Raw genomic sequence first — 25,897 nt, 5'->3', positions numbered from 1 at the left:
ATCGCCATTCCAATTCATCCCCGATGAATCAGACCTGACTCAACTCTAAGCAGTAGCAGGCATGACAAACAAGCATGAATGAGTAGGCACATCAGGGCTCAAACAACTCCTACTCATGCTAGTGGGTTTCATCTATTTACTGTGGCAATGACAGGTCATGCAGAGGATAAGGGGTTCAACTACCACAGCAAGTAACAGATGAATCGTTGTTGTCCTAATGCAGTAAAAGAGAGCAGGAGCGAGAGAGTGGGATTGTATCGGAATGAACAAGGGGGTTTTGCTTGCCTGGCACTTCTGAAGATATTATAGTTCTTCATCAGTGTCATCGATCATGTCGTCGGAACCACATCTATCGAGAGGGGACAATTACCGGCAAGGGAACATAAACAACATTCAATTAATGCAATGCACAAGTGAATGAATGATATGACATATTAAGGTACTGAATTGACCTAATGCAATATCTAGCCAATTTAATTGAAGTGGAACTCAAACAAGATCAAATTCCAACTCCAAATGTTATTTCATAAGTTGCCCTAATCATAATTTGTCCTATTCAGTGAGGTTAACTTGTTCAAACATGCATGATCTTGGAATAAACAGATTCTTCATATTTTTCTGACCATGTTTCATATATAATTTATTTCATTTGGAGTTACGGTTTAATTTCTATGAATTTTGGAAGTTTTGGGCATTTTCTGGAATTTCTGAATTATTTTAAATCCAGAAAATGATTAACTACGTCAGCATTGCGTCATGCTGGCATCAGCAGGTCAACAGGGCTGGTCCGGGTCAAACCTGACCTGTGGGTCCCACAGGTCAGTGTCACGGTACTGGCTAGGGTCGCTGACTTGTGGGCCCAATCAACGGCCACGTCAGCATGGTCAAAGCTGACGCGTGGGCCCCTGTGGTTAGGTTAAATCTAAACAGGGGTTTACCACGTGGTTAATTTGGGTGTGGGGCCCGTCTGTTAGTGGCACAGGGCGAGATTAACGCAGTAATTAGCTCAAGCTAATGACGCCACGTCATCTCATCGGAGTTGAACGCCGACGAGCACATCCGACGACGGATGCTCATCGGGGTCGAGCTACGGGCAACCATTTGCCTCGCCGTTAGCTCCTACGGGTTCCTCGGGTTCGCGCGCATCCAAAGGAGCAAGCAAGAGGAGCCGGGTGAGCTGTGGCGTCGGCGGTGGCGAGCGAGGCGGCGGCCGGAGTTCGGGAGCATATGGGTTCGAGGCTGTGATGCACTAGGGGAGGAGCTGATGGGCTAGGTGGCATCCGCAGGCCACCAGAAGCACGCTGGTGCCACGGGTTCGAGCAGAGGGGCTTGGGTCAAGGAAGCTAGGCGGCCATGGCGCACGGCGGTGCTCGGGCACGTGGGCGATGGTGCTACGGCACGGGAGCAAGAAAAACGAAGGAGGGGAAATAGAGTAGAGCTCACAGCGAGGTCGTCGGTGATCCCAGCGTGCTCGGGGACAGCTTGGTGACGACGAATCGATCGACGGGGGCCGTCGGTGCAGAGGACGAAGATGGCATCGATGAGGGGGCTCCCGGGCGTCCGGCGCCGTGTGGCTCGACGGGGAGGACGAAGACGTCTTTTCGGAGCTCGGGGTTGTGTCGGAGAGGTTCGGGGATGGCTGTGGCCGCGGCGACCGGCGTCGGTGGCGACGGCTGCGCTCAGTCGTGCGCGTGAGAGAGAGAGCAGAGAGGTGCGTGGCATCTCCACGGCGACGTCGGGGAAGCGGCAGCAAGCAGGAGGTGGCGCGCGCGTGCCGACGTGCTGCGGCCACATGCGCTCTGTCCCTCTGGCGCGCCGAGGAAGATGACTGGCAAGGTGGGCTCGGGTGGGCTGCTCAGAAGCTGGGCCGACTACAGTAGCAGGCTGCCAGGTACGTTTCTGTTCTGTTTTATTTCTGTTTTGTTTTTATTTATTCATTTTGCCACTGATTCAAAATTCGAAATAAATTCAAAATAGGGCAAAACCTTCTGAATATTTTTATGTTGCCATTATGGACTTTTCTAGAGGCACATAAATAATTCTAGGGCCTTTTGAATTATATTCTATAAAAAATGAATATAATCCAAAACTCAAATACTTATTGATTTAATTTCAAAGTCCCAAAATAATTCCTTCAAAAATGTTCACTATTTTTGGTTTGGTCTCAAAGCCTTGCCAAAATTATCAAACATTTATGAAGTCATTTTGGAAACAATGAATGCAATTTAAAGGGTTCTTACCCTTCTTTTAAAATTATTTCTGAGGCTTTCAATTTCCTCATTTCAAGTTTTTTGAAAATAACAGGATGCATGATGCTCACTGATGCAACTATCTGCAAACAATTCTAGGGTTGTGACACTAAGATTGATGAGTTGGCTAGGAACGTGGATAGAATTTCTCTTGATGTTGATTCTTTGAAACTTAGGTCTATTCCACCTAAGCATGATATCAATCAGTCACTCAAAGCCATGAGAATTTCCATTGACGAGTGCAAAGAAAGAACCGCTAAGATGCGTGCTAAAAAGGTTTACTTCGTAAAAGTGTGTTCTTCTAGTTTTCATGATAATGATGATGAAGATCTAAAAGTGATTGATGTGTCCCCTATTAAGTCTTTGTTTTCCCATAAATCTTGTTAAAGGTGGGGCCGGAGATGAGTCAACTTTAGTCAAAAGGCGTCCCAATGATTCGGAGTTTTCAGATCTTGATGCAAAAATTGGTAAAAGTGGGATTGAAGAGGTCAAAACTTTACATAGCAATGAACCCACTATTTTCGATTTCAAGGAATTTAATTATGATAATTGTTCTTTGATAGATTGTATTTCCTTATTGCAATCTGTGTTAAATTCTCCTCATGCTTATGTTCAAAATAAAGCTTTTACCAAACATATCGTTGATGCTTTAATGCAATCTTATGAAGAGAAACTTGAATTAGAAGTCTCTATCCCTAGAAAATTTTATGATGAGTGGGAACCTATAATTAAAATTAATATTAAAGATTATGATTGTTATGCTCTATGTGATTTGGGTGCTAGTGTTTCCACGATTCCAAAAACTTTGTGTGATGCGTTAGGTTTCCGTGAATTTGATGATTGTTCTTTAAATTTGCATCTTGCGGATTCCACCATTAAGAAACCTATGGGAAGGATTAATGATGTTCTTATTGTTGCAAATAGGAATTATGTGCCCGTAGATTTCATTGTTCTTGATATAGATTGCAATCCTACATGTCATACTATTCTTGGTAGACCTTTCCTTAGAACGATTGGTGCAATTATTGATATGAAAGAAGGAAATATTAGATTCCAATTTCCGTTAAGGAAAGGCATGGAATACTTTCCTAGAAACGAAATTAAATTACCTTATGAATCTATTATGAGAGCCACTTATGGATTGCATACCAAAGATGACAATACCTAGATCTATTCTTGCTTTTATGCCTAGCTAGGGGCATTAAACGATAGCGCTTGTTGGGAGGCAACCCAATTTTATTTTTGTTTCTTGTTTTTTGTTTCTGTTTAGTAATAAGTAATTCATATAGATTCTGTTTAGATGTGGTTTTATGTTTTTAATTAGTGTTTGGGATCCGGCTTGCCTGCTCCCTCCCCATGCTCCCATCTGTGCTCCCACTTCATCCTACGACTGCCTTTTTTCCTTTTTCCTTTCTAATCTAATCATCTTCCCCCTGATTTTAAGGGGGTGGGGCCGGGCCTTATTTTGTTCCAATCAAATCAAGCCAGGTATATGGGAGCACATATGGGCACATGTGCGGGGAGCAGGCAAGTCTCATCCTAGTGTTTGTGCCAAGTAGAACCTTTGGGAAGACTTGGGGAAAGTCTTTGCGATCTTGCTGTAAAAAACAGAAATTTTAGTGCTCACGAGATTTGCTGCCATTTTTTACTGGAGAGTGTTATTAGGTTGATTCTTTTTGCAGATGATTAATAGACAAATTCCTCACGTCCAGCAATTTATTTCAGAATTTTTGGGGTTATATAAGTATACGTTTGATTCAGATTGCAACAGACTGTTCTGTTTTTGAAAGATTCTGTTTTTCGTGTGTTGTTTGCATATTTTGATGAATCTATGGCTAGTATCGGGGGGTATGAACCATAGAGAAGCTGGAATACATTAGGTTTAACACCAATATAAATAAAGAATGAGTTCATTACAGTACCTTGAAGTGGTGATTTGTTTTCTTACACTAACGGAGCTCATGAGATTTTCTGTTGAGTTTTGTGTTGTGAAGTTTTCAAGTTTTGGGTAAAGATTTCATGGATTTTGGAATAAGGAGTGGCAAGAGCCTAATTTTGGGGATTCCCATGGCACCCCAAGGTAAAATTCAAGGACAACCAAAAGCCTAAGCTAGGGGATGCCCCGGAAGGAATCCCCTCTTTCGTCTTCCTCCATCAGTAACTTTACTTGAGGCTATATTTTTATTCACCACATGATATGTGTTTTGCTTGGAGCATCTTGTATGATTTGAGTCTTTGCTTATTAGTTTACCACAGTCATACTTTCTGTACACACCTTTTGGAGAGACACACATGAATCGAAATTTATTAGAATACTCTTTGTGCTTCACTTATATCTTTTGAGCTAGATAATTTTGCTCTAGTGCTTCACTTATATCTTTTTAGAGCACGGTGGTGGTTTTATTTTATAGAAATTATTGATCTCTCATGCTTCACTATTATAATTTTGAGAGCCCTTTAGAACAGCATGGTAATTTGCTTTGGCTATAAAATTAGTCCTAATATGATAGGCATCCAAGATGGGTATAATAAAAACTTTCATATAAAGTGCATTGAATACTACAAGAAGTTTGATACTTGATGATTGTTTTGAGATATGAAGATGGTAATATTAGAGTCATGCTAGTTGAGTAGTTGTGAATTTGAGAAATACTTGTGTTGAAGTTTGCAAGTCCCGTAGCATGCACGTATGGTGACCGTTGTGTGAAAATTTTGAAACATGAGGTGTTCTTTGATTGTCATCCTTATGAGTGGCGGTCAGGGACGAGTGATGGTCTTTTCCTACCAATCTATCCCCCTAGGAGCATGCGTGTAATCCTTGGTTTTTGATGACTTGTAGATTTTTGCAATAAGTATGTGAGTTCTTTATGACTAATGTTGAGTCCATGGATTATACGGACTCTCACATTTCTAGTATTGCTAGCCTCTTCGGTACCGTGCATTGCCCTTTCTCACCTTGAGAGTTGGTGCAAACTTCGCCGGTGCATACAACCCCCGTGTTATGATATGCTCTATCACACATAAACCTCCTTATATCTTCCTCAAAACAACCACCATACCTACCTATTATGGCATTTCCATAGCCATTCCGAGATATATTGCCATGCAACTTTCCACCACATCATTTATTATGACACGATTGATCATTGTCATATTGCTTTGCATCATCATGTAGTTGACATCGTATTCGTGGCAAAGCCACCATGCATAATTTATCATACATGTCACTCTTGATTCATTACCCATCCGGGTACACCGCTAGAGGCACTCATATAGAGTCATATTCTGTTCTAGTATTGAGTTGTAATCATTGAGTTGTAAATAAATAGAAGTGTGATGAAAAGAAAAGTGCATTGTCCAAGAAAAGGAAGAAAAGAAAAGAAAGGGACAATGCTGCTATCCTTTTTTCCACACTTGTGCTTCAAAGTACCACCATGATCTTTATGATAGAGTCTCTTATGTTGTGACTTTCATATACTAGTGGGAATTTTTCATTATAGAACTTGGCTTGTATATTCCAACAATGGGCTTCCTCGAATGCCCTAGGCCTTCGTGAGCAAGCAAGTTGAATGCGCACCCACTTAGTTTCTTTTGTTGAGCTTTCATACATTTATAGCTCTAGTGCATCCGTTGCATGGCAATCCCTACTCCTTGCATTGACATCAATTTATGGGCATCTCCCTAGCCCGTTGATTAGCCGCGTCAATGTGAGACTTTCTCCTTTTTGTCTTCTCCACAAACCCCCATCATTATATTCTATTCCACCCATAGTGCTATGTCCATCGCTCACGCTCATGTATTGCGTGAAAGTTGAAAAAAGTTTGAGATTACTAAAGTATGAAACAATTGCATGGCTTGTCATCAGGGTTGTGCATGATGACAGCATTCTTGTGTGATGAAAATGAAGCATAGCGAAACTATATGATTTTATAGGGATAAGCTTTCTTTGGCCATGTTATTTTGAGAAGACATAATTGCTTAGTTAGTATGCTTGAAGTATTATTATTTTATGTCAATATTAAGCTTTTATCTTGAATCTTTCGGACCTGAACATTCATGCCACAATAAAGAGAATTAATTTGAAATTTATGTTAGGTAGTATTCCACAGCAAAAATTCTGTTTTTATCATTTACCTACTCGAGGACGAGCAGGAATTAAGCTTGGGGATGCTTGATACGTCTCCAAAGTATCTATAATTTTTGATTGTTCCATGCTATTATATTATCTGTTTTGGATGTCTAATGGGCTTTATTATGCACTTTTATATTATTTTTGGGACTGTCGGCGTTCTGGGAACGGGGGTCCCCAGATTTGCCTGCCTGCGGCCTGCGGCATGGCTCAAAAGGGGGCCCAGCACGGCCCATCTTCATCAACACAGACCCAAGACCCTCGCGAGGGGCCAAGCCTCACGGGGCGGACGACGCGGAGCTTCCTCAGGCACGGCCTCATCAGGCTGGCTCGTGAGGAGGCGGAGAGATCAAGGCGGGGTACCTTACGAGGTGCCCGTGACGCAAGCCATGACGACCAAAGGCGCCAGGCGGATGCCAGCCCGCGCAGTGTCCTCCTTTCCTCTTTGGTGCAAAGGGAGCAAGCGCAGCCGCGGAGTACCGAGGCATCAGGAAAAGGTTGCCATTTCGGTGCAACAAGACCAAGACCAGGAGGACTGCAAGACGGAGGTCATTGTGGAGCCCAAGACGGCATCACCACCAGAGCTTTGTGCAGGCGAAGACTACTTTTGTCAGGATAGCTAGTACTAGCTGTCCCCCTTCAAATTAGCCCGCCATTGTTGGCTCCCCTCCCGCTTGATATTTGGGAAGAGGACCAGGGCCTCTATAAATAGGACCAGCCACCCACAGGGCAAAGTGGGCAGAGGGAAAAAAGGAGAGAGGGGGAAAAGAGAGGGAGAGTTTTAGGGGGATCGAGACCAACGATAGAAGAGAGAGAGAGAGAGAGAGAGGAGGGTGACTGAACTCCTCCCAGCAGTTCATCGCCCCAGCCAAGAACACACCCTCGCGAGGCTGTTCTTCCTTGTATTGTTCCTCATCATCAGCCCAAGAGGCAATCCACCACACCACACACTGGAGTAGGGTATTACACCACAACGGTGGCCTGAACTAGTATAAACCCTGTGTCTCTTGTGTTGTTCTTTCCATAGCTTAGATCTTAGCGAGGCGGAGGGGTGCAGGTAGGTAGGAGGCAAAATCTCTGCGCGCACCCCAATGTTCGAACCTCAAGGATCTGCCGGAACCCGAAATCCGACATTTGGCGCGCCAGGTAGGGGTGCACCGGAGTTTTCTCTTCCGCCACCGCCACGGCCTGCCTCGCGATGAGTAGCGCTTCGCCCGCTCCGGCCGCCGGTGCCAGCACGGGGGCCAGGGGGCTCCGAGCCCTCGCCCCAGCCCTGCAACGGGTACGGTGGCCGGACAAGTTCAAGCCAACGACACCGCCGCGCTACGGCAGCGCGACAGATCCGCTGGCCTTCTTGCTGGCGAGCGAGGAGGCCCCCCTCGAAGCTGGAGGTGACGATAGGGTCATGGCCAACTGGCTCCCCATGGCCCTCACCGGCGCTCCGCGCCCATGGCTGCTCCACCTGCCAGCAGCCTCCGTGGCCTCTTGGGAAGAGCCCCGCAGCCTCTTCCCCGCCCATCGCGCTACACCAACACCCCCGGTCGTCGCGGCCCTCCTGGGTGGCTCACAGGCGCCGCCTAAAAGTCACCACGCCAAGCCGTTCATCCGCCGGGTCAGCGCCGCTTCCACGCGGCAGGGGGCTCTCCCGGACCGGGCGGCGTCCAAGGCCGGCCTGACCTTCAGCTCGGAGGACCACCCCTCCAACTCAGCCTGCTCGGGTGCGCTCCCCATGCTGTGCACCCCCACCATCTGCCAGGTGGCCGTCACCAGAACTCTCATCGATGGCGGTGCGGGCCTCAGGGTGCTCTCGGTCGAGGCCTTCAACCTCCTCTGCATACCCCTGGAATGGCTGCAACCCAGCCGGCCCTTCTTAGGCATTGGGGGCGGATCATCCAGCTCCTTGGGACAGATTCGGCTCCCAGTAACCTTCGGCACCTACAACAACTTCCGCACGGAGCTGGTCAACTTCGACATTGCCCCCATCGGCCTCCCCTACAACGCCATCCTCGGCTACCCAGTGCTGGCCCAGTTCATGGCCGCGACGCACCCGGCGTACAACCTCATGAAGATGCCCGGGAGCAGCGGTGTCCTCACCGTGCACGGGGACACCGGAGACGTGCTGCGAGTGCTCAAGCTCGCCTTCAAGACGGCGGAGTCGGCACAGCCTGCCGGCTTGGAGACCCCCGAGCCTAAGGGGGCTGCACCCGCCAAGAAGAAACAGTTGTTCACCCAAGACAAGGCAGAAACCAAGCAGATACCCGTCGATGAGGACGGGTCCACCAACGCCACTTTCACCATAGGAGCCAACCTCGAACCCGAGTAGGAGGAGGCCCTGGTCGGGTTCCTGCGCGCAAACAAGAAGGTGTTTGCTTGGGAGCCTGATCAGTTGGCAGGGATCCCTAGGAGTGTAATCAAGCATCACCTCAACGTGTGCCCCAACGTGCGCCCTGTGAAGCAGAAGGCCAGGCGGCAGTCCACAGAAAAGCAGGCCTTCATCGTCCAAGAGACCCGCAAATTAGAAGCCGCTGGGGTCATTCGCGAGGTCCGATACCCGGATTGGTTGGCCAACCCTGTCGTTGTGCGAAAGAAGGGAGGGAAGGAGCGCATGTGTGTCGACTTCACCAACCTCAACAAAGCATGCCCGCAAGATCCGTTCCCGCTCCCCCGCATCGACCAGATCATCGATTCCACCGCGGAATGCGACCTGCTATGCTTCTTGGATGCCTTCTCTGGGTATCACCAGATCAAGATGGCGGTAGAAGATGTCAAAAAGGCAGCCTTCCTAACCCCGTGTGGGGTGTACTGCTACACATGCATGCCATTCGGGCCGCGTAACGCAGGGGCGACCTTTCAGCGGCTGATGCACATCACCTTGGGCCCGCAGCTCGGGAAGAATGTTGAAGCTTACGTCGATGACATTGTGGTAAAGTCTCGGGAGGCCAGGACCCTAATTCAAGACCTGGAGGAAACCTTCGCGAACCTCAACGCAGTGAACCTACGGCTCAACCCAGAGAAGTGTGTGTTCGGAGTCCCCTCGGGCAAGCTCTTGGGTTTCCTCGTGTCCCACCGAGGCATCGAAGCTAACCCAAAAAAGGTCAAGGCGGTGGAAGACATGAGCCCGCCAAAGACCCTCAGAGAAATGCAGAAGCTCACTGGGCGCGTGACCGCGCTAGGGCGCTTCATCTCCAAGTTGGGGGAACGAGCGCTGCCCTTCTTCCAGCTAATGAAGAAAAAGGGGCCCTTTGAGTGGACTGAAGAGACCGACAAGGCGTTCTAGGATCTCAAGAGATACCTGACCAGCCCACCGGTCATGGTGGCTCCGCGCCCTCAAGAGCCCCTGGTGCTTTACCTCGCCGCCACTCCCTACTCCGCCAGCGCAGCCCTGGTGGTGGTTAGAGAGGAGCGTCGAATCAAAACCGTAGCAGCAGCCCGGGACAAGGCAAAACAGGAACAAGGAAGGCCCACAGAAACCGCCACCGCGGCTGAGGAGGATCAGCCGCCGCAGAGGAGTGCACCGGAGACGGAAGAGGCCCCTCTCCCAGATGGCCAGCCTCAGGAGGCCTCATCGCCTCAAGAGGCGCCATGGTCTCCGAAGGGAGCCGCCAGCACTGACGCACCCAACCTCGTTGAGCACCCAGTGTACTTCGTCAGCATGGTGTTGCGGGATGCGAGGGCGCGGTACCCCATGCCTCAGAAACTCCTCCTCGCGCTACTGGTGGCCTCGCGCAAGCTGCGGCACTATTTTCAGGCTCACCCCATCAAGGTCGTCTCGTCATACCCCCTGGAGAGAGTGCTCAGGAGCCCTAACTCAGCTGGAAGGGTCGCTGAGTGGAACATAGAACTGCAAGTGTTTCAGCTCGAGTTCAGCACGACCAGAGTCATCAAGGGAGCAGCGTTGGCGGATTTTGTGGCAGAATGGACGGAGGCACCAGGCCTCAAGGCCGACGAGGACCGGTCCCTCCCCTCGGGAAGCGAGGCGCCAGAAGGCTGGGTCATGTACTTCGATGGGGCGTTCTCCAGGCATGGCGCGGGGGCTGGGGCGGTGCTTATATCGCCCACTCAGGACAAGCTCTACTATGCTGTGCAGCTCTGTTTCCAGCAAGGTGAAAAGGTCTCCAACAACATAGCGGAGTATGAAGGTTTAATAGCGGGCTTGAAGGCCGTAGCTGCCCTGGGGGTGAAACGCCTCACCATCAAGGGCGATTCACAGCTCCTTGTCAATTTCTCCAACAAGGTGTACGAGCCGAAAGATGAGCACATGGAAGCCTACCTTGCGGAGGTCCACAGGATGGAGAAGCAGTTCTGGGGGTTGGAGTTGCAGCATGTGCCCCGTGGCACCAAACAGGAGGCCGACGACATCGCCAAACGGGCGTCCAGGCGGTTACCTCAGGAGCCTGGCGTTTTCGAGGAGCGGCTCTTCAAGCCCTCAGCCCTGCCGTCATTGTCAAACACGGCTCAACCTCGGGAAGAGCTCCCCCAGCCACCTGCCTCAGGAGCTCCGGCTTGTGGCCCGGCCTCAGGAGCACACCTGCTCCTGACAATGGAACCTCAGGAGGGATGCTGGATCACGGAGCTCCGGAGTTACTTAACACAAGGGACCCTGCCGGAGAAGGAGGAGGAAGCGGAGCGAGTGGCACGCCAGGCCATGGCATACTGCATCAAGGATGGAGAGCTCCACCGGAAGTGACCAAACGATGTGTCCCTGCGCTGCATCTCCAGGGAGCAAGGGAAGGAACTGCTGGAAGATATACATGGCGGAGACTGTGGACATCATTCATCATCACGGACCCTCGTCGGCAAGGTGTTCCGCAGTGGGTTTTATTGGCCCACCGCACTCAATGACGCCGTCGAACTAGTGAAAGCTTGTGAGGCCTGCCAGTTCCACGCCAAGCAGATCCATCAGCCAGCAGGAGGCCTGCAGACTATACCCCTTTCGTGGCCATTCGCAGTCTAGGGGCTGGACATCTTAGGCCCATTTCCTCGGGCGCCAGGGGGCTACCGCTACCTCTACGTCACCGTGGACAAGTTCACCAAGTGGGCTGAAGTAGAGGTTGTCTGCACCATTCCCGCAGGGTCCGCGGTCAAGTTCATCAAGGGCCTCGTGAGCCGGTTCGGGGTGACGAACCGCATCATCACGGACAATGGTTCGCAGTTCACCAGTAACCTCTTCAAAACATACTGTGCTAACCTTGGAACGCAGATATGCTACGCTTCGGTGGCGCACCCCCGAAGCAACGGCCAGGCCGAGCGAGCCAACGCAGAGGTCCTGAGGGGCCTCAAGACCAGGACGTTCAAGAAGAAGCTGGAGGCCTGCGGCAGAGGTTGGTACGACGAGCTTCAGTCCGAGTTGTGGTCCATCCGCACAACCGCGACCAAGCCGACTGGAGAGACCCTATTCTTCCTAGTCTACGGAGCCAAAGTGGTCCTCCCTCACGAGGTCAGACGTCGCTCCACGCGGGTCCTGGTGTTCGACGAGGCGCAGCAGGATGCCATGCGGGGGATGGACCTCGTGCTGGGGGAGGAACGTCACCGAGAAGCCGCGCTGCGAGCGGCAAGGTACCAACAAGCACTGCGGCGATATCACTGCCGCAACATCCGCCCCAGAACTCTCAAGGTAGGAGACCTCGTGCTCAGGTGGGTTCTCTCCAAGGAGGGGCTGCACAAGCTCTCTCCCATGTGGGAGGGCCTGTTCAAAGTTGTTCATGTTTCTAGGCCCGGCTCCGCGCGCTTGGAGACTTAGGAGGGGATGCCGGTCCAGAACGCATGGAACATCCAGCACCTCCGGAGGTTCTACCCCTAAAAAGGCCCCGAGCCTGTGAAGAAGGCGAATGCCTGTGAAGCTGTCGCATTTTGGAAAAGGCCCAGAGCCTGTGAAGAAGACGAATGCCTGTGAAGCTGTCGCGTTTTGGAAAATGCCCAGAGCCTGTGAAGAAGGCGAATGCCTGTGAAGCTGTCGCGTTTTGGAAAAGGCCCAGAGCTTGTGAAGAAGGCGAATGCCTATGAAGCTGTCGCGTTTTGGAAAAGGCCCAGAGCCTGTGAAGAAGGCGAATGCCTGTGAAGCTGTCTCGTTTTGGAAAAGGCCCGGAGCCTGTGAAGAAGGCCAATGCCTGTGAAGCTCGCCGCCCGTGACACTCTCACGTAATAATGAGTTGGGGCTGTACACGCCCCGGAGTCTCAGGAGCGCCGGCCTCAGGCCCTGGGGCTCCCTCCCATGCCCAGTGGCAGCACTTAGCTCCGCGCTGGTGAGAAGACGTCGAAGACTAGATTAGGTGCCGGACACGGCTTTTCATTTGCTTTCCGCAGTTGGCTTGTTCCTTCTCATTCGAAGTTTTATTGAAGTTGTTGCCGTCTTTGGCTTGTGGTTCTTCGACTTTTCACTCTCCTGCCTCGATTTCTCTTGTGCAAGGCCTCGCGAGGGGGCGGGCAGCCGAGCGCCCTCACGAGTGTTCCTGTCCTAGTCGTTCAAAGGGTTCGCGACCTGGGTCCATTACAGGAGCACCCCTCCAGTCCGTGCCCCACGGGCACCGCGACATGAACACAGGGCCTGGGTCGGTCGCCCCCCCCCCCACGACTGGGGCCGGGAACTATCCACGCGCAGGCACGTAGCCGGAAGGCACGATAACGGAAGCAAAACTATGATTAACAGCAATAACCCAAACACGCCCCCGCGGGGCTCCACACTATTGTCTTTTCACGCAGGAAAAAGGAAAAGAAAGAACAAATCAGGCGCAGCTCGCCTCACACCGGCCTGCAGGGAAGACTCGAGCTGCCTCCGGGGCTCAGGCAGACTCCCTCTCACGCTTCACCGGGGCGTGACGGCGGGCGGACACGCTGCCACCTCCCAAGCAGATACGACGGCGTGGAGGATGACCGCGGCCACCGCTAGAAGAGTCGCCTCCTAAAGAAGAACCGGAGAAGCTTGGGGAACCCTGAGCGCCGCCAGTCACGCGAGCGCTGTCCTCTCCATCATCGCCGGAGCTGGGTTCCCGGCCGCGGTCGTCGTCCTCGGGGCAGCACCCTGCGCGGTGACCATCTTCCCCAAACACCCTCACGTAGAGGGTGGCATCGCCGTCAAACTTGAAGTGCAGAGTGCACCAACGGCTCAGGCCACGCGCGCGGGCAAACGTCTGCCAACCGCGGGCCAGGGCCAGGCTCCCGGCTGCGGATACCTCCAGTGAAGCCCATGAGGCCCGGCTGCAACAGCCGTTGGCCTGAAGCCAGAGGCCGCCCGGGGCGCCGGCCGGGAGCTCGCCGAGGAGGAAGCGAGGAAGTGGAAGCCGGGTGCTAGTCGGCTCCGCCGACCACACGACGAACTCCGGCAGCACCTCTGCAGCGCGAAAGCGCAGCCTAGGGGGACGCGCGACCGGAGCGCGCCCCCCGGCCGCAGCAATCTGCCCGTCGCCGTGCTGGAAATCGTCTCCACGGCCGCGGGGAGCTGCCGTGGTGGCCACAGGATGTTTGCGAGGGCGCCCTCGGCCGCGCTTGGGCGGGGGAGAGGCAGGCTCAACTTGGTGAGCCTTCCCCTTCTCTGCGGCCGAGAACCTCCTCGACGGGGCCATGAAGAAGAAGGAGAAGCAAGGGGGGTGAACTGGAAGGGCGCGTGCCGTTCCGTACTTATGGCCGGCGAAGGCCAACCGCCGACCTCCACGATCGCAGGTAATCATGACCCACTTTGCATGCAGGGACTTGTCCAATCCGTGCAGTTGCCGAGGCGCCATGGGGAAGTGGAGATGCCCACGTCCAATCAACCGCCACGCGGCGCCCAAGGCCGCAGGCTGTTAGGGCCCGCGGCGCTTCGCTCTTGCCCTTCCGCCTCCCTGCACGGCCAAGTTCGGGCGCGCCTCGGGCCCGGGGGCTACTGTCGGCGTTCTGGGAACGGGGGTCCCCAGACTTGCCTGCCTGCGGCCTGCGGCGTGGCTCAAAAGGGGGCCCGGCATGGCCCATCTTCATCAACACAGACCCAAGACCCTCGCGAGGGGCCAAGCCTCGCGGGGCGGACGACGCGGAGCTTCCTCAGGCACGGCCTCATCAGGCTGGCTCGCGAGGAGGCGGAGAGATCAAGGCGGGGTACCTCACGAGGTGCCCGTGACGCAAGCCATGACGACCAAAGGCGCCAGGCGGGTGCCAGCCCGCGCAGTGTCCTCCTTTCCTCTTTGGTGCAAAGGGAGCAAGCGCAGCCGCGGAGTACCGAGGCATCAGGCAAAGGTTGCCATTTCGGTGCAACAAGACCAAGACCAGGAGGACTGCAAGACGGAGGTCATTGTGGAGCCCAAGACGGCGTCACCACCAGAGCTTTGTGCAGGCGAAGACTACTTTTGTCAGGATAGCTAGTACTAGCTGTCCCCCTTCAAATTAGCCTGCCATTGTTGGCTCCCTTCCCGCTCGATATTTGGGAAGAGGACCAGGGCCTCTATAAATAGGACCAGCCACCCACAGGGCAAAGTGGGCAGAGGGAAAAAAGGAGAGAGGGGGAAAAGAGAGAGAGTTTTAGGGGGATCGAGACCAACGATAGAAGAGAGAGAGAGAGAGGAGGGTGACTGAACTCCTCCCAGCAGTTCATCGCCCCAGCCAAGAACAAACCCTCGTGAGGCTGTTCTTCCTTGTATTGTTCCTCATCATCAGCCCAAGAGGCAATCCACCACACCACACACTGGAGTAGGGTATTACACCATAACGGTGGCCTGAACTAGTATAAACCCTGTGTCTCTTGTGTTGTTCTTTCCATAGCTTAGATCTTAGCGAGGCGGAGGGGTGCAGGTAGGTAGGAGGCGAAATCTCCGCGCGCACCCCAGTGTTCGAACCTCAAGGGTCTGTCGGAACCCGAAATCTGACAGGGACTAACCTATTAACCGAAGGTCCAGTGCAAATTTGCGAGGATCGTTTTTGGAACAAACGCAATCTAGGAGACTTGGAGTGGACATCAAGGAAGCAGCGAGGAAACCACGAGGCAGGAGGGCACGCCCCCCACCCCCGTGGGCCCCTCGAGGCTCCACTGACCTACTTCTTTCGCCTATATATACTCATATACCCTGAAAACATCCAGGAGCACAATGAAACCCTATTTCCACCACCACAACCTTCTGTACCCGTGAGATCCCATCTTACGGCCTTTTTCGGCGCTTCATCGAAGGGGGAATCGATCACGGAGGGCTTCTACATCAACACCATAGCCTCTCTGATGATGTGTGAGTAGTTTACCACAAACCTTCGGGTCCATAGTTATTAGCTAAATGGCTTCTTCTCTCTCTTTGGATCTCAATACAAAGTTCTCCTCGATTGTCTTGGAGATCTATTCGATGTAATTCTTTTTGGGGTGTGTTTGTTGAGATCCAATGAATTCTGGGTTTATGATCAAGATTATCTATGTACAATATTTGATTCTTCTCTGAATTCTTTTATTCATGATTTAAATATCTTTGCAAGTCTCTTCGAATTATCAGTTTGGTTTATCCTACTAGATTGAGTTTCCTTGCAATTGGAGAAGTGCTTAGCTTTGGGTTCAATCTTGCGGTGCTCGGTCCCAGTGACAGAAAGGGAAACAACGTGTATTGTATTGTTGCGATCGAGGATAAAAAGATGGGGTTTATATCATATTGCTTGAGTTTATCCCTCTACATCATGTCATCTTTCCTAATGTGTTACTGTGTTCTTATGAACTTAATACTCTAGATGCATGATGGATAGCGGTCGATGTTTGGAGTAATAGTAGTAGATGCAGAATCGTTTCGGTCTACTTGTCACGGACATGATGCCTATATACATGATCATGCCTAGATATTCTCATAACTATGCGCTTTTCTATCTATTGCTCGACAGTAATTTGTTCACCGACCATAGATTATGCTATCTTGAGGGAAGCCACTAGTGAAACCTATGGCCCCCGGGTCTATTCTCCATTATATTATTTTTCGTCAACTTGCCAATTTCTGTTTCCATGTATTTTGCAATCTTTACTTTTCAATCTATACAACTATAATACCAAAAATATTTATCTTAGTATCTTTATCAGATCTCACTTTTGCAAGTGGCCATGAAGGGATTGACAACCCCTTTATCGCGTTGGTTGCAAGGTTCTTGATTGTTTGTGCAGGTACGAGGGACTTGCATGTAGTCTGCTACTGGATTGATACCTTGGTTCTCAAAAACTGAGGGAAATACTTATGCTACTTTGTTGCATCACCCTTTCCTCTTCAAGGGAAAACCAACGTATGCTCAATAGGTAGCACCGGAGCCCCCGAGGCCTCGGTGCACCTCCACGAGGCGAGTACCGAGGTCTCAACGCAGTCCGATACCCCTGAAGTTGCCTCCTCAGGGGTCACACCATCTGCGCCCGGCCTTGGTGGCCGTGCCCTGGGCCTTGGCCAGCTCCGCCCAAACTTCGCGGCGCTCCGCAAAAGGAGGGGATCTCCAGGCTGCAGTGGTGATGCCTTTCGGCCATTGAAGCAGAGGAAGTACATCGCTATTGATGAGTAAGTACCTTATCTTTGTAATTTCCAGGGTGTCGCTTCTCTTTTTGACCGTGATTCCTCGGGGCCCCTTCTGTCAAGGCGATGAAGTCTCCCAAGAAGCAACCTCCTCCTGCCTTGAGTCCTCTGCTGACCTTGAACACCTCAAGCCGGCCCGTAGCACTTGGAGTGAGGTTGGCCGGAGAGGTAACCACGCCGGCTTGGCGCCTCGACCCAGCGTTCTTGCCGTTCTCTCTTCACGGCCTTGCTTGGGGTGCAGAAGGTGTGCCGAGGGCTCCTCCTCCAGTTATTGATCACAGCTGGGTGGCCTCGGCCCTGGCCTCTCCTTCGGGTAACGAGCCTCCGCCCCTCCGGGCCCCCGCCGGGGCCTGAAGGGTGGTCGAAAAGGCGTCGGCCTCCAGCCCCTTGTTTGGAGGAGGTGAGCCACCTCGAACCTCTTCGACAACTCCCGGCATGGAGGATGGACCCGGTTGCGCATTCGAGCTTGCGTGAAGGCGGGGTGGCGTCCGTCACGAGCTCTTCCAAGAAGCTATGAGTGTGTTGAGCCGGCTCGGGGAAGAGCTTGTGGATGTGGACGCTCGCCTGGAAACCGAGGGTCTTCGGCCGGTGGATGAATGGCGTCAATTGAAGGTGGCCATCAACCTCGGGCGCCTCCAACATGAGCGCGCTAACATGGATGCCGAGGCATCCCTTGTAACCTCACGTGAGGCCAGCGCCCGAGCCTTGGAGGAGGCCAGGGAGGCAGACCGCGTCCGTGAGGCTGCCGAGAGGCGCAGGCAGGAGCTCCACGCCTTGAATACCCTCCTGGAGCGGCAGGCAGAGGTACACAACGCTGCCTTGACATTGATGAAGGGGTCGCCGGCCGACGAGGAGGAGGTCCTGAAGCGCGAGGAAGTGCTAATGCTGGAGTCCACAGAGCGCAACCTCGAGCTTGAGTGGTTGGAGGTGAGGGAGCGTTAGGTTGCCCAGGCGGAAGATGTCGTCAGTGCGCGCGAGGCCAGGATCCAGGAGGAAGTGGACCGCAAGGCGGAGGAGGCTCACGCTGACCTTGCCAATAGGTACGACCTGAAGCTGAAGCTCGTGGCAGCCGAAGCTGAGGGCAGGACCACCGCCCTCAAGTCGAGGTTGACTGAGGCGGAGCAGCGCGAGAAGGCCGCTGCAGCTACTTTGATCTCCATGCAGGTTGAGCTGGCCTCCGCCCGTGCTGAACTGCTTCCGCTTCAGCAGCAAGTTACCGCCGCCGAGTCCCTTGCGCAGCAGAGCAGGGAGGAGGCGATCCGCTGGCGGACGTTGAAGCGTGAACACGCCCCTATGCTCCATGACCTCAGGGTGAGGGCCAACCGGGCGTTGGGCGCTATCTGCGATGAATACGACCCTCATCCTCATGCAGAAGACTACGCCAACCACCTTAGCTTCTTCGCCGACATCGTGACACACTTGGAGGACCGGGCCGAGAGAGCTCGCGAGCTTGTTGACGAAAAGAGCCGCGGCCTCCTCAGGCGCACGTTTTCCCGCGTCTTCAGCCATCTTCAGAATGCCAACCCCAACTTCGACTTTGATGCCGCCATAACCCTAGTCCCTGGGGCTACTCGGGGCGACCTAGCGCGCTGGGTGGATGATAACGTGGATGCTCTGGTTAGAGCCTTCACTTCTGATGATGATGTTGTGGTGGTCGCGGTGGCTGAAGGCGGCACGGTATATGATGGTGTGGATGGTGCCAGTGATAATGACAGCGGTGCGAGCGACGCGTCTGATGACGACCCAGAGGACGCTGATGGCAACCCGGAGGACGCGCTGAGCGACATGTCCGACTGAACCCGCACTCCTTTGTTTTGAACCTATATGCAAAAGTTTGTGCACAGCCCCTTAGGGCGTAAGAGCATTTTGGGGAGGGGGATCCCCTCATGTAATCAGACTATTGTTTTATTCCTTGGACCAGACTTAAAGCATGCTTTTGTAAGCTCACGTGCCCCTTGCGGGCATGCGGCTGTAACTTACCTTGGCCCAGGCAGGTCTTACACTGATTTGGGTGCTGCGGATGTGTACTTTCTCGAGGGGTGTCCTTCGCGGGCTCGCGAGGCTTGGGGTTCCTGAGGAGTCTGCTAGTCCGCCCGAGAGGGCCTCGCGAGGAGCGAGCGCCAGTCATGGCGGGGTGCATGTGTGGCGCGTGTATGCCACGCCCAGCCCCTGCTCGCGAGGTGCTCGGAAGGGGGAGGTGGCAGACGCAAACCTCAAATCAAGGCGCGAACCTAGAAAACTCAAGAAAATAATACGAACGAGAAAAGACACCCCCCACGATTGCCAAAGGAAATATGACTTCAATATCAAATCCAAAAGGCTGCAAATTGAGCTACAGAAAGGGGGGACAAAAGACCGCATCTGGCACCTAGCTAGTCTTCTTATCTTCTCACCAGCGTGGAGCCTAGTGCCTTTGCCAGCCGTGAGCTTCGTCATTGGGGGACAGTGTCGACGGCCAGTGTGGGGCATGGTGATTCCACTAGGACGTGAGCGGGAGCCCCCGAGGCCCGAGGGCGGCTCTCTAGAGACGCCGGGGCATGTACAGCCCCACTCATTATTACGTGAGAGTGTCATGGGCGGAGACCTTCACAGGCGAGAGCCTTGCCTCATATCGCCAGACGAGGGCCCTGCCTTGCACCACCCTCGACCACCGTTGGAGCGTCCGGAAACCAGGACGAGCCCAAGGGGCAGAGGGGACGCCAGCGGCGCCCTTGGCGACCACGGGCCCTCTTCCGAGGGGAGGGCTCGCCAGCGCCTCCCCGGCAGAGGACCTACCTCCGGGTGACGCCTCGCCCCGCATGACATGGGGGTGGGGCTTGCTCTGAACTCCTTCTGCACAGCCCCCAGTGCGCCGCCCCTGGATGGGGTGGGGCTGCAGTGCTGGGGGCGCCGTCTGCGGACACGGCCTGGTCCACCTGCGACCCATGGTTAGCGTAAGCCTGCTCCAGAGTTATCAGCGGTACCCTGCGGTGGTTGTCGTCGGCGGGAGCGGCGAGGCTCCTGGGTGACTCATAGAAAGCCTCGGCTTCCAACATCTCTTCTTCCCAGCCCAGCTCGTGGAACGTGCAGGGGTCGTCCACTGGTGCACACTCCTGATTCACCATACGGGGCACATAGGCTTCTTGAGCTGCCTCACCGAAACCTCCACTAAGGCACTCCACGCCCCATGCTGCCGAGCCCGGCGTGCCTTCCTGGTGGCCGCGGGGTGGTGCTCGATTGGGGCCGTGAGGAGCAACGCCCGCGCCCACGCCGCCTATGGGAGACGAGGGCGCGGCCGGGTGTCCGACACCGTCGGTCGTGCCAACGCTGGCGAACCCTCCTGGTGCACCTAGGAGCGCGCGGGCGCAACGAGGCCCGTCGAGTGACCTGGCCACAACTTGAGATGTGAATAGAGAGCAGAAAGGCGGTGTACCCCTGGCCGCAGCATCCAAGAGCTCGGTGATGTGTTCCAGCAGCGCGTCGTGGCTACTCTCCATCAGTCGGCACTGCAGCAGCTCCCGCGCCACCACGAGCGCGGCTCGCATATTCGCCTGTTCCCGTTGGGTGTGTGGCGCCATCACTGCTACGTAGTTTGCGGATCTTGTGGAGGCCCGCTCCCGCCGCAGCGTGAGGGCGGCAGACGTCGATCCGCATTGCCCGTGTCTGCAGGCATTGGGCGGCGCGTGGGCCGCCTGGAGCGTGGAGTTGAGGTCTGTCGGATCACGGGTTCCGGCAAAACCCCTAAGGTTCGAACACTGGGGTGCGCGTGAAGATCTCCCCCCCCTACCGATCCGCATCCTAACTTAGCCTAGATCTCACAAACTAACTCAGCGAACTCGCAACACAAAGGACACAAGATTTATACTGGTTCGGGCCACCGTTGTCGTGTAATACCCTACTCCAGTGTGGTGGTGGTGGATTGCCTCTTGGGCTGAAGACGAACAGTACAAGGGGAAGAACAGCCTCCTGAGGTTGAGGTGTTCTTGTGCTTGGTGAACTTGTGTGGCTGAGGATGATCTTAATGATCCGTCCTGCCTATGGTGGTGGCTAGTCCTATTTATAGAGGCCCTGGTCCTCTCCCCAAATATTGAGCGGGAAGGGAGCCATCAACGGCCAATTTTAAAGGGGACACCTAGTACAAGCTATCCTGACAAAAGGTGGTGTTCACCTGCCAAAGGTTCTGGCGGTGACGCCGTCCTGGGCTCCATGGTGACCTCCGTCTTGCCGTCCTTCTGGTCTTGGTCTCGTTGCACCAATATGGAAACCTTTGCTTGATGCCTCGGTACTCCGCGCCTGCGCTTGCCCCCTTTGCACTAAAGAGGAAATAAGGACGTTGCACGAGCTGGCGCCCACCTGGTCTCGATCGTCATGGCTTACGTCACGAGTACCTCGCGAGGTTTGCCCGGCCTTGAACTCTCCGCCCCTCACGAGCCAGCATGGTGAGGCCGCTCCTGAGGAGGTCTTGTGTCGTCCGCCTCGCGAGGCTTGGCCCCTCGCGAGGGTCTTGATTCCTTGTTGATGAAGATGGGATGTACAAGCCTGCCAGCAAAGCCATGCCGTGGGCCGCAAGTAGGCAAGTCTGGGGACCCCCGTTCCCAGAACGCCGACAGTAGCCCCCGGGCCCAAGGCGCGCTCGGGCTTGGCTTCGAGGCGAAGCCAAGGGTCAAGTGCGGAGCACCACGGGACCCAATAGCCTGCGGCCTCGGTCGACGTGTGGCGGTTGATTGGACGTGGGCGTCTCCGCTTCCCCATGCTGCCTTGATACCCGCCTGACTAAACGGCCACCACTACCTACACGGTTATTCCTCCATCGCTTGCGCCATCCTCCTCCAATTCCTCTGCTTTCCCCCAGACTCTGCTCCTCTTTCCAATCTGACCTTAGCTCTGCTCGCCCCACCACCATGGCATCGATGCAAGCGGATAAGTGGAAGAAGCCTCTGCCTTCGGCTAGTGCGCCCCCGGCCGCCAAGCCCGCAGTAGGTTGATCGCGGGTGCTCAACAATGAGGCCATGGGGAAGGTGTGTCCCATGCTTGCATCCAGCTTCAACGAGTGGGGAGAGACGGTGGCTTGGCCTGCTTCTCGTGCTCGCATTGACCGGATGGCCACTGAGGTCCCCTTCTTCATCGACGCCCTCTGGGCCGGCTCGGTCCGTCCTTTCTTCTTCTTCCTCAATGCAGTGCTTTCCCATTATCAGATCCACGTGTTGCAACTTGATCCCCAATCCATGACCCTGCTTGCCATCTTCGCCCTCGTTTGCGAGGCCATGGTAGGCATTGCTCCCTCCGTGGCTCTTCTTCGCCACTTCCTCTTGCTGCACCTGATTGATCCTCGGCAGAGCTCCGGATGCTTGAGCTTTTAGGCCGTGGCAGCGACGGCCCGCGACGGGATCGACTTCGAGCTTCCACCATCCGCGAGCGGGTTCCGGACACGGTGGGTGTTCATTGACGCCGGAGTGCTCAGCCCTCTGCTCTCCTCTCCGTCAGAGCCTGCCATTCCTAACTCCGGTTGGTGCCACCGGAGGCTCACCGATCCATGCCTTGTCCCCGCCTGGCTCAGATTAAGATGGCTCAAAGACCTTGGCCTGACTGTGCCTATGGTGGTGAGGGAGTTCGTCCGGTGCCGAATTGCTCCGCTTCAGCGCCACTCTAGGCCGATGTGGGCCTTGCTCAGCAGCCAGGACCACATGAGACTTCAGGAGTCTAAACTCCCCCATGAGGCGTGGCGACCGGTGCTTGAAGTCCTGACGGACGTCCCGTTGCCGGACGACTTGCCGAGGAAGAGTTGTGTTTTGTACCGCTGCTCGAACAAGATGACCTTCGCGGAGCAAATGCCCTCCTTCGACGAGTGGGGGTTGTGCCCATCTAGCCTCATGGGGCCCCGCGAGAACCCCATCGTCGTGGTTCCTTTCCTCGACGCTGGCGCCGAGCTCGCCCCAAGTGTTGGTGCAGGGGGCGTACACCGCTGGAGGCCGATAGTGGAGGTGTCGAGATGCCGATGCCGCCCAGGGCTCCCGAAGCGTCGACCTCGGGGTCTCGTGACTCTTGCCCTGGGGCGGCGGTTGAAGGGGCGACGCATCCCGCATCTCCTGCGGCCGGGGCTCCTGAGGCGTCGGCAAGTCACTATGAGGCAGAGCCGGCCAGCTCTCCTCAGCCTGGCGCTTCTGAGACTGCCCCTCTGAGCACTTCTCCAGCCGCGCCTTGTGCCGGCCCCCATGTTCAGTGCTTCGGCCGGCTGTGTGTGGACTTCGCAGAACTCCGTAACAGAAAGGGGTCTCCAAGTTGCGGCAGCGGCACCTTCGGGTCATTGAAACGGAGGAAGTATATCGCCTTTGACGAGTAAGTACCTTATCTTGGTGACCTTCTGTGTGTCGCGTTCTGTCGGGTGGTAGGTGCGACATACGCCAACGGGTGGCTTATCATTGTGGGAACCAGTAAGACGTCGCCGGTGCCTGGAAGCGGGATGAGGCGAAGACATGCACGCCGGCGAATCTTACCCAGCTTCGGGGATCTCCGTGGAGATAACACCCCTACTGCTGCTTTGCGGGGTCTCCGCATGATCGCTAGATGAACAAGTAGCTACACGATGCTCCTTGAGCTGTTTTGTGAGGAGAAGTAGTAGAGCACGGCTAGCCCTCCTCCCCTCTCTATGTGGTGTCTAGAACTAGCTTGGATCAACCCTTTTGAAAGTGCAACTATCCCTAGGTGGTTTTGGTAATTCATAACAACATATAGCTCATTGAGCTAATGCTATTCCAAGATGATTATTTCAGGAAAGCTCAATGATTGGCATGGCATGGATGTGAAAGTGGAACCCTCAAAATGCTAAGGACAAAGGATTGGATCAATCTCAAAAGCTCAAGACTCTTCATTTTATATTTTAGTGATCCAAGATCACATTGAGTCTTTAGGAAAAGCCAATACTATCAAGGAGGGATGAGGTGTTGCTTAATGAGCCTGTTGCTTCATGTGCTTAGTGATATACTCCAAAACCCTCAACTACTTTCCCATATCCACATATGACCTAGACCCTAAGCCAAACTCGGTCCTACCGATTCTTCCTATCCGGCGCCACCGAGTTTCACTTGTCATAAGCCACTGCCAAACCCTAGCAATTCGGTTCTACCGATAGGGATCTCGGTCTCACCGAGATGGGATTGCAAACTCTCTGTTTCCCTTTCGTAACTTTTCGGTCTCACCGAAAGAGCGAATCGGTCCCACCGAGATTGCAATGTAAATTCAGTGTTTCCCCTTTGTAACTTTTCGGTCTCACCGAAAGAGCAAATTGGTCCCACCGAGTTTGCCTGACCAACTCTCTGGTTACCTAATTACCAAATTCGGTCTCACCGAGTTTGTGTAATCGGTCTCACCGAGATTACGTTATGCCCAAACCCTAACCATATCGGTCCTACCGAGTTGCATGTCAGTCCCACCGAAAATCTCTAACGGTCACTAGGTTTACATTTTCGGTCCGACCGAGTTTGTTGATTCGGTCCCACCGAGTTTGGAAAACTGTGTGTAACGATTGGATTTTGTGTGGAGGCTATATATACCCCTCCACCTCCTCTTCATTCGAAGAGAGAGCCATCAGAACACATACACCATTCCAACTCATATGTTGTGAGAGAGAACCACCTACTCATGTGTTGAGACCAAGATATTCCATTCCTACCATATGAATCTTGATCTCTAGCCTCTCCAAGTTGCTTTCCACTCAAATCTTCTTTCCACAAAATCCAAATCCTATGAGAGAGAGTTGAGTGTTGGGGAGACTATCATTTGAAGCACAAGAGCAAGGAGTTCATTACCTACACACCATTTGTTACTTCTTGGAGAGTGGTGTCTCCTAGATTGGCTAGGTGTCACTTGGGAGCCTCCGACAAGATTGTGGAGTTGAACCAAGGAGTTTGTAAGGGCAAGGAGATCGCCTACTTCGTGAAGATCTACCGCTAGTGAGGCAAGTCCTGTGTGGGCGATGGCCATGGTGGGATAGACAAGGTTGCTTCTTCGTGGACCCTTTGTGGGTGGTTGCTTCTTCGTGGACCCTTCGTGGGTGGAGCCCTCTGTGGACTCGCGCAACCGTTACCCTTTGTGGGTGGAGCCCTCCGTGGACTCTCGCAACCGTTACCCTTTGTGGGTTGAAGTCTCCATCAACGTGGATGTAGGATAGCACCACCTATCCGAACCATGGGAAAAACATCCGTGTCTCCAATTGCGTTTGAATTCTCCAAACCCTTCCCTTTACATTCTTGCAAGTTGCATGCTTTACTTTCCGCTGCCAATATACTCCTTGCATGCTTTCTTGAATTGTGTGATGATTGCTTGACTTGTCCTAAAATAGCTAAAATCTGCCAAGAACTAAAATTGGGAAAAGGTTAAGTTTTTATTTGGTCAAGTAGTCTAATCACCCCCCTCTAGACATACTTTCGATCCTACAAGTGGTATCAGAGCTTTGCTCTCCATTTGCTTTGATCTCCATAGCTTTTGGTGGTCATAGCCTTGGTTTCACAACCTAGGAGAGTATGGCGTCTAGCGAGGGAAATTATCACCGTAGAGGTCCCTACTTTGATGGTACTAATTTTGCTAGTTCGAAGCATAAAATGAAAATGCATATTCTTGGACATAACCCTGCCGTTTGGGCTATTGTGTGTGTTGGTTTGCAAGGTGACTTCTTTGATGGGAGATAACCAAACCGTGAAGCTACCGCGGATGAGTTGAAGATGTTGCAATACAATGCTCAAGCTTGTGATATTCTCTTCAACGGATTGTGCCCCGAAGAATTCAACAAAATCAGCCGTCTTGAGAATGCGAAGGAAATTTGGGACACTTTGATTGATATGCACGAAGGTACCGACTCCGTCAAGGAATCCAAGTTGGATGTGCTTCAAAGCCAACTTGACAAGTTCAAGATGAAGGATGGTGAAGGTGTCGCTGAAATGTACTCTAGGCTTGCTCTCATCACAAATGAGATTGCCGGCTTAGGAAGTGAAGAGATGACCGATAGATTCATCATCAAGAAGATTCTAAGAGCCTTGGATGGAAAATATGATACCGTGTGC

The sequence above is a fragment of the Triticum urartu genome, chromosome 7A (assembly GCF_056163025.1).
Source record: "Triticum urartu cultivar PI428250 chromosome 7A, HENAU_Tu73, whole genome shotgun sequence".
NCBI lineage: Eukaryota > Viridiplantae > Streptophyta > Magnoliopsida > Poales > Poaceae > Triticum > Triticum urartu.
The sequence above is the reverse complement of the archived record's forward strand: the minus strand, read 5'-3'. Positions refer to the sequence as shown.